This window comes from Rutilus rutilus (genome assembly GCF_951802725.1).
Source record: "Rutilus rutilus genome assembly, chromosome: 10".
Taxonomy (NCBI): Eukaryota; Metazoa; Chordata; class Actinopteri; order Cypriniformes; family Leuciscidae; genus Rutilus; species Rutilus rutilus.
The window spans coordinates 40,539,363-40,552,243 of record NC_140215.1 but is presented as its reverse complement, the minus strand read 5'-3'; the positions used below and the strand labels follow the sequence as shown (position 1 = coordinate 40,552,243).

General features: G+C 38.1%; 1 protein-coding gene across 1 annotated transcript in view; it reads right to left on the bottom strand.

Moving 5' to 3' along the window:
* LOC311298326 (uncharacterized protein) overlaps positions 1-12,582 on the bottom strand; it is a 33,803-nt gene extending 21,221 nt beyond the window's left edge. Inside the window, exon 1 of the mRNA XM_084421143.1 lies at positions 12,488-12,582. The gene's annotated coding sequence lies outside the window, so the exon portion shown is untranslated. The remainder of the gene's footprint in view (positions 1-12,487) is intronic.
* Between the last annotated feature and the right edge of the window lie 299 nt (positions 12,583-12,881).

Sequence of the window (12,881 nt, the reverse complement as noted above, 5' to 3'; positions counted from 1 at the left end):
ACGACATCCCATTCTTAATCCGTAGGGTTTAATATGGAGCTGGCCCACCTTTTGCAGCTATAACAGCTTCAATTCTTCTGGGAAGGCTTTACACAAGGTTTAGGAGTGTGTTTATGGGGATTTTTGGCCATTCGTCTAGAAGCGAATTTGGAGGTGAGGCACTGATTTTAGATGAGAAGGTCTGGCTCGCACTCTAATTCATCCCAAAGGTGTTCTGTCGGCTTGAGCTCAGGAATCTGTGCGGGCCATTTCCTCCACATCAAACTCGCTCATCCATGTCTTTATGGACCTGCTTTGTGCACTGGTGCGCAGTCATGTTGGAACAGGAACATCCCCAAACTTTCCCCACAAAGTTGGGAGCATGAAATTGTCCAAAATGTCTTGGTATGCTGAAGCATTAAGAGTTCCTTTCACAGGAACTAAGGGGTCAAGCCCAACCCCTGAAAAACAACCCCACACCATAATTCCCCCTCCACCAAACTTGGCACGAATACCGTTCTCCTGGCAACCGCCAAACCCAGACTCGTCCATTGGATTGCCAGACAGAGAAGCGTGATTTGTCACTCCAGAGAACACCTCTCCACTGCTCTAGAGTCTAGTGGCGGCGTGCTTTACACCACTGCATCCTTTGCATTGCACTTGGTGATGTAAGGCTTGAATGCAGCTGCTCGGCCATGGAAACTCATTCCATGGAGTTCTTTAGCTAATCTATAAGGCCACACAAAGTTTGGAGGTCTGTAGCTATTGACTGCAGAAAGTTGCCGACTTCTGCACACTGTACACCTCAGCATGCGCTGTGATATTACGTGGCCTACCACTTCGTGGCTGAGTTGCAGTTGTTCCCAATAGACTTGGTCGGCATTGCTGGGAACACCCACATTATAAACGGAGCCGTTCGTCTATTCCGAAAGCTATCACATAGCGACAAAATATATGAGGTTATTGATGTACAAAACAAATTTCATTATGGAAAGTGCTGGGCTCAGGGTTCGTACGGGTGCTTGAAATCCTTGAAAATGCTTGAATTTTGATGTTGTGTTTTCAAGGTTTAAAAGTGCTTACATTTTGGATTAAATGCTTGAAAATGCTTGAAATTGTAAATGTATTTCTTTCACAACAAATACCTATTTGACTGAATAGTTTGCTTATTAAATGGAGAAATAAAATGTAGCCCTTCAGATACAAAGCGATTTGCGCTACGCGGGCCTGAGCAAAAGTAGGTAAACGGGTGTTTACAGGGCAATAAAATATTTGATAAGAATCTTATCAGCCCTCTCTAAAACTTCTCCAAAGCATCCCCTGACATGGTCTCACAATAGGCTTCCTAAAATGCATAATTTTAGAGATATCATCCTCAGATTTGAAATGAAGCATGACCACAATTGTGGCTACACTTTAGTTGTGGTTATAAGTTGCAATCCTAAATATTTTTATACATTTAATAAATATATTCTTAATATTTGTTGTTTTTGTTTTTATGTTTGAGCTTATATATCTCAATATTAATAAGAGTCTGATTCATTTTGAGTCTTGAACTGTAAACTCTCAAGAGTTGGCTTTCTAAATAAATGTTGGTTATGTGTCTATTCAGAATGACTTATGAGCAGCAACCTTTTTATTTTGGGTATGTCATGTATGCATCACTTGCCAAAATTGGGTCTGACTGGTAAGGGGATATGTATGTATGTGTGTGTATATATATATATATATATATATATATATATATATATATATATATATGTTTATTTTTTATATGTTCTGGAAAAAAATTGATAATTGCAGGACTAATATTTAGGGGTAAGTAGGTAGGAAGTTGACGATAAATGGGAAGCTTTTCATTAATTAATTATTTAAGGTAGTGTTTGCCAACTCTATCTATCTATCTATCTATCTATCTATCTATCTATCTATCTATCTATCTATCTATCTATCTATCTATCTATCTATCTATCGTGCAAGAGCCCAGTAGGTGGCGCTAATGCAAGTGTAAAATTAGCTAATGCTAAAGAAATGTAGAAGAAGCGGCAAAGGTAAAGATGTAGCACGTGCAAAATGGGTTCTCCGGTCAAAAAACTTAAGGTTGAGGAAAGTAAAGACGTTATTTGTGGATATGTGCACAATGCCAGTCCTGTGAAAAAAGCATCTCGGACTGGTAACAACTTTAATGCAGTTTTTCAAACCAGCCACGATGACTTTCACAATATCGTTGTTTTCGCGGCAGAGAAACGGACATCTTTTTTCCAGGCAAAGCGAAAAGCCCAGTGAAATTACAAAAAAATCAAACACTGCGTCAGTGAGTATCTATTCGGTTATTATGTAAATATTTACACTTTTATGTATTGTTACTGTTTATTAATATGTGTATTAATTTGGTTGTTTTCCCAGGTAGAGATGGCGGAGAATTTGACATCCAGTGCGGTGGCTCTACCGACATTTCTGTGGTGCCCAACCTTGGCTTTCCCATTAAAAACCCACCGGTGAAATATAAGACGATTTTTGAGGTGAAGTTAATGGCCCCGAAGCACACCCTAAGAATTTACTGATTTGTTTTGCTATTAATTTAGTAGTAATTTGGTTAAGTAGGGTATATTGAGCGTTTGTATACGTGGTGTGATTGGTTTAAGCAGTATTGTATTGATTTATGGAAAAGTAGGCTATATAAACAGCTTCTTCTAGGTGGTTAAGCTTATAGTTTGAAAGCATTTAGTAAGTTTAAGATGTTCATATAAATGTCAGGGTTTATCAGAGGAATATAGATGTAATGTAATGTGAGATTTGAATGCATTTTTTTTTTTTTTTGTATGGTGAGTGCCATTCGCGTGCGTGCACCCACATACTTAAAGTGTGCGCCAGGCTAGACCTATTAAAGATTCACTAACAAGAAACACTAGCCTATCAACATCTGTAAATTCTTTGTGCATGAGGGAGTTTGATGGGTATGATGTTGCGTTACTTTTATAGACGTTTGTTTTGTCTGGCCGCTAGTACTTTGTGATTGAGCTAGTGTGTTTTATTTTTAACCATCTCATACTGTATTACGTGATGACGTTTCAGACGATTTAACAGGTAAGTGCCGTTACCCTTCGGTGCAAAAACGATGGCTAAACATTGCTTGCAATGTATGGTTTGCTGAGCAGCATCATCTGGTTTGAAACCAAAAAAATCCCACACTTCGGAAAAATATCCTCTTTTTGGTACTAATGGTGCTTTTTAACTGCATGGTACGGTTCGGTACGGTTCGATACGGCTTGGCCCGGCTCACTTTGTGCCGCTTTTCCATTGCATGGTACGGGTCGCTTTAAATGGTACGGGTCGCTTTACATGGTACCACCTCTGATAAGTTCCAAGCGTACCGTACCGATACTAAAATGTGACGTGAAAACACTACAGATCATTGATTGGTCAGAGAGAATCGTCACTACCAGCGTCATTGTATTCGCAACACGAGACACCAAACCCACTAGGTGTAAATAGTCAGCAACAGCCACCACAGTATTTTTTTTTGCAAAATTTTTATGAAACGACTTGCTTGAAAAAATAAATAAATAAACTTGAAAAAATAAATGGCTGAATCGTGGTGACTGGTCAGTAGACTAGGTGCAGACTTTCCTCTCGTTGGAAGCCGAGGAGCGGATACAGTGAGAACTGGATATTGCGACTAGGAATTAAAAGGTTTTTCAGCTACTTTAAAGAGCAGTCTATAATCCCACCCACTTTGAAGTGGTACTAAACTGCACTGGAAAAGCAAAGCGTGTTGAGCCGTGCCATACCATGCAGTGGAAGAGCGCCATATAACAACGTCAGGGTTCTTATCATCAGACCTACTAGAGCTTTGCTCTGCCTCACTCATTCTTCTTCATTGCTTAGTTTGGTGGCTTACCGACTGCTGGCGGTAGATCCTTTTCCTGTTTAGCACCTAAACTCTGGAACAGTCTTCCTAACATTGTCCGGGAAGCAGATGGCATAAGTCGTGAGCAAAGCATGGCGTAAGCTCCGGCAGAAACTTAATTATTTAAAATATAATTGCAGACATAACATACTCCAACGGCTTAAGGTATTGGTACTGTCAGCGCCTTAACGGGGATGTTGCGAGAGTGAATTACGGCAGCAAAACTCAGAAAATTCCAAGTACGACGGATCAGGGAATTCGCGGCCTAGCGATTCTGCTGGGAAGGGATCTGCCAGCCAATCTAGTCAAACCCCCGTCTCCCGTCAAGTGAGTTACAAAAAATGAGATCGGAAATAGCTAATAATACATCAGCTATGCGCACGGAACTTGACAAAGTGAATGCTAACATCAGAGACATGGAGGGAGGGCTGTCAACATGGTCTGACGAAGTTGTAACACTGCAAACAACGGTGACCAAACTGGAAAGCAGTTAAAAATTTGGAAGATAAATGATATGGAGGGAAGGATGAGGAGAAACAATGTGCAGATTGTGGGAGTAGCCGAAACGCCGGGCTCAAGTAGCACGACTGCGGTGTCTAAATTGCTTCGAGAAGTGCTTAAAATGGAAAGAGAATTGCGAGTTGATCGCTCTCACCGCAGCCTAGCACCTAGACGACCAGGAGGGAACCCGTGAGCCATCATTGTTCGCATGCATTATTATCAAGATCGGGAGGAGATTCTGAAGAAAGCGCGACGGCTGGCACCGCTAAAGTTCAACGGACAACAGATAGCCATCTTTCCCAACTTCACAGCAAGAGTTGCAAAAGCCAGAGCAGCATTCACAGAAGTGAAAAAACGGATCTACAACCGATCAGATGTCCGTTATGGATTAATTTACCCTGCTAAACTACGGATTACGTTTAACGGTGATCAAAGAGAATTCATTGATCCAGACAAAGCCATGGACTTTGTGACAAACACCATCGCTACAAGTACGCAGAGATCTGCGAGTGAGTAATAGGCCTGTTTCATGGACTAGAGATGCAACCGAGTGGATAAGTGACCTACTGACTAAAGATGTTTAAATGAATGTATAACTTTCTCTCGGACTAGACAAGTGACAAACGAGTGAATAACTGACTCATGGTCAGGAGTATTACAAATGAGAGAACTGATTTACGGAAACTGTCAATATCCATGGTTAGCTATAATATTTGTGGTACAGCTGAAATCACTTAATCCCTGAAATAAAGCTAAGGACGACTAGTTAAAATAGGGATAGTCTCTGCTTAAACTAACATAGGTGAAATATGTTTCTGCTGGAGCTTAAGGGTACTCAAATCTAACCCTTCTGTCAGACTAGGCTGGTAACTAGGACAGGTACAGGGGCCTAGTAAACATTTGGTTTTGGTTTAGACTTCTTTGACTGTTAAAGGAAGTTCTACCCTCTTTGTTAAATCCCATGTTCCCCCTGGGAAGTGTTCATGCTATGTTGCTTTGTTATCTCTGTTGGGTTCTGAATCTAATATATAGAATTACACACACACACACACACACACACACAGCTACCCTCCTTAGTCATTCATTTCAAGCCTCCAAGCTTCCCTTTTCTACCCTAAACAAGACAATGGGTTCTCTCTTAAGATAACAAGTTATAATGTAAATGGTCTACATAGTCCCATTAAAAGATACGGTAACGCTTTAGATTACAGCCCGGAAAGTACTGCGTAATTAAAATGAAAGTACAGTGTAACTTTCGGTAATTACAGTGTACCTATAAAGTACTTACGTGTAAGTATAGGGGAACAATATGTAAAGTCTTGGGAATAAAGGGGTAACAACCAGGAAAATACTGCGTTATTAAAACGAAATTACAGTGTAACTTTCGGTAATTACAGTGTACCTATAAAGTACTTACGTGTAAGTATAGGGGAACAATATGTAAAGTTTTGGGAATAAAGGGGTAACAACCAGGAAAATAACAAATTATTTAGGCAAATTATTTAGACTAAGTATTTTAGAATCTTACTTTTGGGAGCAATTTAGCGAGTACATACACTGCACCTTTTTGTAATAATAGTGTACAAAAATACATAAAGGCTTTTTTTAAATCACGGGGTACATATCAGTGCATTTATAAAGTAGGCTAATTTGTTATTATTGCAAAGGTGCACTGATTAAGTTTCAAGGCAAGTAAAACTATTGCAACTTTTTTTTTTTTTTAAATGCTGGGAAAATATACTCTTGTTCCATGTAGTTACAGGGTAAGTATGACATTGCGGGCTGTAAATTAAAGTGGTGTTTCTTACCCTCTTGTTCCGTGTAGTTACAGGGTAAGTATGACATTGCGGGCTGTAAATTAAAGTGGTGTTTCTTACCCTCTTGTTCCGTGTAGTTAAAGTGGGGCTTCTTACCCTCTTGTTTCATGTAGTTACAGGGTAAGTACAATAAAAACACATGTACACACACAATCTGATATCACTCGGAAAACTTTATTTGAAAAACAACTTATTTCAAAACGGATTTACAGCACTTTGTTTCTCTTGCTTGGTTTCCTCCTCCTCTTGTTCCTCTTCTTCTGAAGTGAAACGATAAGCGTTTGTAAGAAAAATACCAAATATTTTACATTTTTAAACTGTTGACTATCGCTTCCGACCAACTGTCACCTGCGCGTTCATGAGAGGGTTGAGAGAAAGTATAAATACAAGTTGTCCGCGTCCGAGCTGCGCAGCTGTCGTGTACGCGTCCAAACTGGAGTATAACAGAGGCTTAAAGCCTCTTCGGTATTCGTTTTTCGGTAAGCGCACCGAAAAACCAATGTTGAATTATTATTTTTTTTAATGTTTTTATTATTGCTCACAACAAAATACAAACAATAACAGATAATAATAATGAAAAACAAACCATGCAGAAGAACAGAGACACCAGTTCTCGTGCACGTTTCACATCAAACTCCCGCGAGAATGCAATGAACGCTGAAAGCTTCACCAAACGCGAAGCCATTCAAGCCGCCCCTATGAAGCCGACTCTCATGCACTCGCTGGTGAAAGTTGGTCGGTAGCGAAAAGATGAGTAAATTATGAGAACATTTCTGGGTGTACTGTATTTTCTTGTAATACATAATACAGAATAGAAAAAGACTCCTTAAGATTAGGCTAATAATCAGTGGAACGATAGAAAAAGAAGAGGAGGACCAAGAGGAGGAGGAAGCCATGCAAGAGAAACAAAAAAGGACAAAACATGCTACTTTCTGTCAGGACTTTAGAATTTGAAATGAAAAGTTGATTTAAAAAAATGATAATAAATTAAATAAATAAGAAGTGTAATATGTTGTAAATCTGTTTTGAAATAAGTTGTTTTTCAAATAAAGGTTTTCCAAGTGATGTCAGATTGTGTGTGTACATGTGTTTTTTATTGTACTTACCCTGTAACTACATGAAACAAGAGGGTAAGAAACACCACTTTAATTTACAGCCCGCAATGTCATACTTACCCTGTAACTACACGAAACAAGAAGGTAAGAAGCACCACTTTAATTTACAGCCCGCAATGTCATACTTACCCTGTTACTACATGGAATACTTACAGTCTAAATAATTTGCCTAAATAATTTGTTATTTTCCTGGTTGTTACCCATTTATTCCCAAAACTTTACATATTATTCCCCTATACTTACACGTACGCACTTTATAGGTACACTGTAATTACCGAAAGTTACACTGTAATTTCGTTTTAATAACGCAGTATTTTCCTGGTTGTTACACCTTTATTCCCAAGACTTTACATATTGTTCCCCTATACTTACACGTAAGTACTTTATAGGTACACTGTAATTACCGAAAGTTACACTGTACTTTCATTTTAATTACGCAGTACTTTCCGGGCTGTAATCTAAAGCGTTACCAAAGATACAACAGAGTCAGATAGCATTTCTTCAGGAAACACATTTGTCAGATGCAGAACATGAGAAATTGAAAAGGTCCTGGGCAGACAAAGCTTTTTATTCATCCCATAAATCAGGAAAGAGGAGGGGAGTTTGCATGTTAGTCCATAGAAATCTGAACTTTACATCTACTGAAGATCATAAAGATACAGAAGAGAGATTTACCCTGGTAAATGGAGTTATTGATAGAGTAAACGTTTCATTAATGAATGTCTAAGCTCCAAATGAAGATGATCCAAATTTGATAAAAACCGTCTTTGGGGTTATTTTGCAGCACAGTAAAGGGATCCTCTTGTTGGGGGGAGACTTCAATTGTGTTTTGTCACAGTATATGGATAGGCAGCCGACTCCAAAATCCCCTCTCCCTAAAATGAGTAAGATGTTATCTGGACAAATTAAAGGAGGTGGGTCTAGTTTTTACCTTTTTCTCTATTAGGCATTCATCAAGAGGGGTAAGCTGGTTAATGGAAATTAAATCAACCATTTATTCTCCAACTTTCAGAGATAAATTGAAATGAGTAGAGCATATCCACCCAAGAAGAGGAAACTGACTGATTTCTTCAAAAGGTGGGCTGATATTCCAGACATTTTAGCATGACTAGCTCTGTAACATGTTGGCAGTAGAGATGGGAAGGTGTGAAAATGACCAAAATTATCACAGTTTTCGGGTATTATCGCGGTGTTTTTAAAAGTGTGTTCAATATGTTCAGAAAGCAGCGACAGGCCTACACAAGCTGAAATAGTTTCAAAATGTGTAACAGTGTTTAATATATTACAAAAATATAGGCAATATGCTTGTAAAATCTATAGTTTTCTTTTTTTTTACAGAAAGTCATCAAGCCAGAAAAGTTTTATGAAGCTTTGAAAACCAACATGGAGGCAAGAATGGTGACAGAGGAAGAAGAGTCCTTGTTTCGAAAGGTGAACATTCTTAACAAAACAACTTGGCCCTCTCCTTTACCTCAAATGTATGGGGAACTAAGGGAGGTTTGCAATCTTTTTAGTATTGGCTTTACTGGCATGAAGGCAAGCTTTAGGGATTTCAAAAGTGACCCCAGTCAACCCATGACTACACCACTTCTAACACTCAGACATGCTGTTGAAACAGTTGCTGTCAGCAGTGCAGAATGTGAGAGAGGAAATGAACGCAATTGTTACACCTTTACGTTCCCTGCTGAGAACTGAAAATGTGTCCTCTCGAATGTTTGTTAACATTGTCGGCCCTCCGTTAGCATCCTGGGACCCCACTAAATGTGTTAGAAAGTGGGTAGCAAGGAGGAGATCTGCAGAGCACCAGAGACTAATACTGAGAGGTGTTTGCATACCAGCCATTATGGGAAGTAATGAAGTTATAGATGAGTTATGAGTTATAGATGTGTGTACTCTGTACTGTGTACTGTTTTTAAGAATGTGTATGAAATGTAAAATCAACATTAAATTACAAAGGTAAAACACAAATAAATTCAAATGTTGATTGTAAAACTAACCAGTGTTATCATCATTTTTTTTATCTTAATAATTGGCAGTTTGTAATGAGGCAACCACTGGAGCCAGAAATCAAAACTACATACTTGGTTGCCAAGCTGGCAGCTTTGAAGAGTTTATGTTGAGTCCTGGTTAGACTATGTGTGTGTGTGTGTGTGTGTGTGTGTGTGTGTGTGTGTGTGTGTGTGTGTGTGTGTGTGTGTGTGTGTGTGTGTGTGTGTGTGTTGTAGTAGTAAATAGAGAGAATGGGAGAAGGAAGTTTGTGTGAGGTGGACCTGGTCACCACAGACCCCAATCTTCTCAGCTGTTGCTACTGTCATATGCTGCACTGTCTCTTCATGTGGCACATTATGTTTGGCCAACATTGTATGGGTCACTATATCATAACAAGGTAATACAATGTGTAATCAAGTGATGACTGATTAACAGTGATGTAAATGCTAAATGTCCTAATACCTGTTGATACTACAACAATGCACCGTATATGCTCTTAACCTTGCAGTTTTTCACGTATCATGTAAGACTCAATTTCTCCATTTCTTTGCACAAAACTCTCCAGAAAGTGCCATTTAATGGTTTATATTTCAAAAAAAATTCTATATATATCTACATATTCTCTCTCTCTCTCTATATATATATATATATAAATAAATAAATGAACTAAATCAATAACTTTTGTTAAAACAAAAATGAAACATCACTGAACTTACTTAGGCTGGACTGTGATGCTATTTTCTTCTGGAAACAATTATTTTTCTGTTATCTCTGTAAAGCTGCTTTGAATCTGTACTGTAAAAAGCGCTTTATAAATAAATGTGACTTGACTTGACTAGAACTCGGCATAGCGCTTTTTAAACACTTGCAAATGAGGGGAGTAACTCTACGTAATCCTGGATCAACACAGTGCTTTAAAAAGGCACTCTAGAAAGGGGACCCTAATAAGGGGAGCGCCTCCAGCTCTAGGGCTGATCTAACAGGGAGGCCTCGTGAGAGTCCTTCCTACCAGTTTTAGGGAGCTACGTATTCATATAGAGCGAACCTCAGGTAGTGTCTGGAACACTATGCTAAATCTGCTATATATGACCAGGCTCTGGGCTAGAATCAGGGAGGCTCCACCGTGATAATTACTGCTAAATATTAATATTCAACTTGTTGAGGAGCCGCCTTCAAGAAGGCCAGTGAAGGCCTGACTACTTTGGCAGTGTACTCAGCAGAAATGCTACTGACCCTTTAAACAAGGGGAGTACAATCTTATGCTTCCGGACAATCGAGGAGGCCTACTGAAGGCCTACAGCTCTGACTGTCAAGAGCGTCAGCTGCCCGGGCAGTGATTAGGCTCTAAGGGAGTATACTCAAACTGACCTGAATGGGAGGGAGTACTTGATGTGTCTCTTACCTGAACCACAGAAAAAGTTTATTTTATTTCTCTACAAAGAAATAAAATAATTCCTAAATAATGCAAACAAATAATTGGACCACACTTATAAATGATAAAAATGCATTTGTCATGGATAAATAAAATGGAATAGCCTCCGCAAGGACAATAATGAAATTATTTTAATTAAACCATATTGTTTGGGAAAATAATACAAGAAAAAATGCTAAATATTATTAATAATGCATCAATGTCTATTGTTTTTGAAAAAGAAACATAAAATTAGTATTACTGTTTCAAATAACATAATTCCTGCTTGAGTCGTCTCAAATTAATCACCGGAATCGGGAAAGTCAAAAGCTGGGTTGAGCCTGTGGGTCATTACTCGGGGTTAATTTTTATACAAGTGAAACTGCCTAAAGAATGAGAAATAATGAAGAAACATTTGGATTGTGGGCTTGTTGTCATTTGCTAACTGCAACGATCTCATGTCAAATGAAATGACTGACTTGTTTAGGGTTTAAAATAATATGGATGTCAATACATCAAAATAATAATAATGGCCACCTTTCATAAAATGTTAACATTATCATTAATATTACTGTTTTTGGTTTCAATCTTTGGTTTAGTGAAAGGTGCTTGATGGGGCTGTGGTGATAGTTAAAGGGATACTTCATCCAAAATTAATGTTCTCTCATCATTTACTCACTCATACCATCCCAGATGTATATGATTTCCTTTCTTCTGAATAACACACAGATTTATAATTCATATAAATAATCTATCTAGTCCATATAATGCAATTCTACAGGTCCTCTAAAGTTCATGTGGAAACACTTTATTTCCATTTGTCTGGTCATGTGATCTCAACAATGTCTGTCCACAAGAGAAGACCCGCTCCATGTCAAATAAAACCACTTTAATTAGGACACTCGTATGACATTCTTCAGAAACATCATTAATTTCTGTAGATCATTTTAATAAGGACCGAATTAAACTAACCTGTTTGTTCCTCAGTATCTTCATGTTTCACGCTGAACACTTCTTCAATCTTTATGTCTTCACTCTCCTGTTTAATAAACGCCATCTTTATAATAGTGTCGTGGATCTCAGAGGTTTCTCCAGGAGTTTTCCTGTGTGTTTGGACAATTTGTCAAGTTTAAGATGAGAATAATTAACAGAAAGAAAAATAAATCCACAGTATATCTCTTTTGGAGATGCCAGATTGAGTGCGTCTCAATCAGCTCTAGTTCAGTAGTTCAGCGCACTGGTGAGGGAGTCAGTCAGAGTGAGAGTTAATGGACTTAAATCAACTGACTAGACAAAAAGAACTCAAGCACTACAATATAATAAAATAACAAATTATACAGACACTTCATATTTAAAGATTTGTACATTTAACAGATTACGTCGTCATAAAAAAATTTGCGATTTGTTCATTAAAGTTGTCATTATCAATCATAATATTTGTGTTTTCGTTGTATTTTTACACTGTTGTGAGCGGCAGGATTCGTCAGCGCGCGGTGATTCAAGCGCTTCGAATCAGTGAGTCATTTGGCAAAGCATTAGATTCAATTGACTCGTATAGTTTCGAAAAGCTCCGTTTCTCCATCACCACTTTCCAAAACCCGAATTCGTGTTTATGATAAACTGATACACGATATAGTGCGCCAAATGAGACGCACCTTTTTCTGTTTCTCACATTCGTATACGACTTACTCACACAAAAAAAACGCAATATTGTTACATTAAGCATACTACAAATATATGTTCAATAATACATGGTCACATATACCTCTTGTAAAAACGATCAAATCGACGTATATCGATTTAATCTCTTTAAATGCGTAAAACCACAAACCTTTCTTTAATCTAATCATAACAGTTGCAGGAGCACGGCGCAGCTTTATGATGTCATATCGCCAGACCAAAATAAAAGTCTTGTTCAATCTGCTATCCAATATTCAGAGTCCATAGAAATATATATAATAGATGTCATGGGAATTCATGGTGATACATGTTGTCCAAAAAAATTAAATGTTAAGGTTAATGTTAATGCTAAAAAAGTATTGACAAAAAATTGATTATCCTGCATGTCACCTGGTCGTGGTGGTTCAGTGTGTTTGTCTTTTCTGTTGTTCTATAATACTTTTTTTTTTTATTACAACATTATTATCTTTGTCAGATGA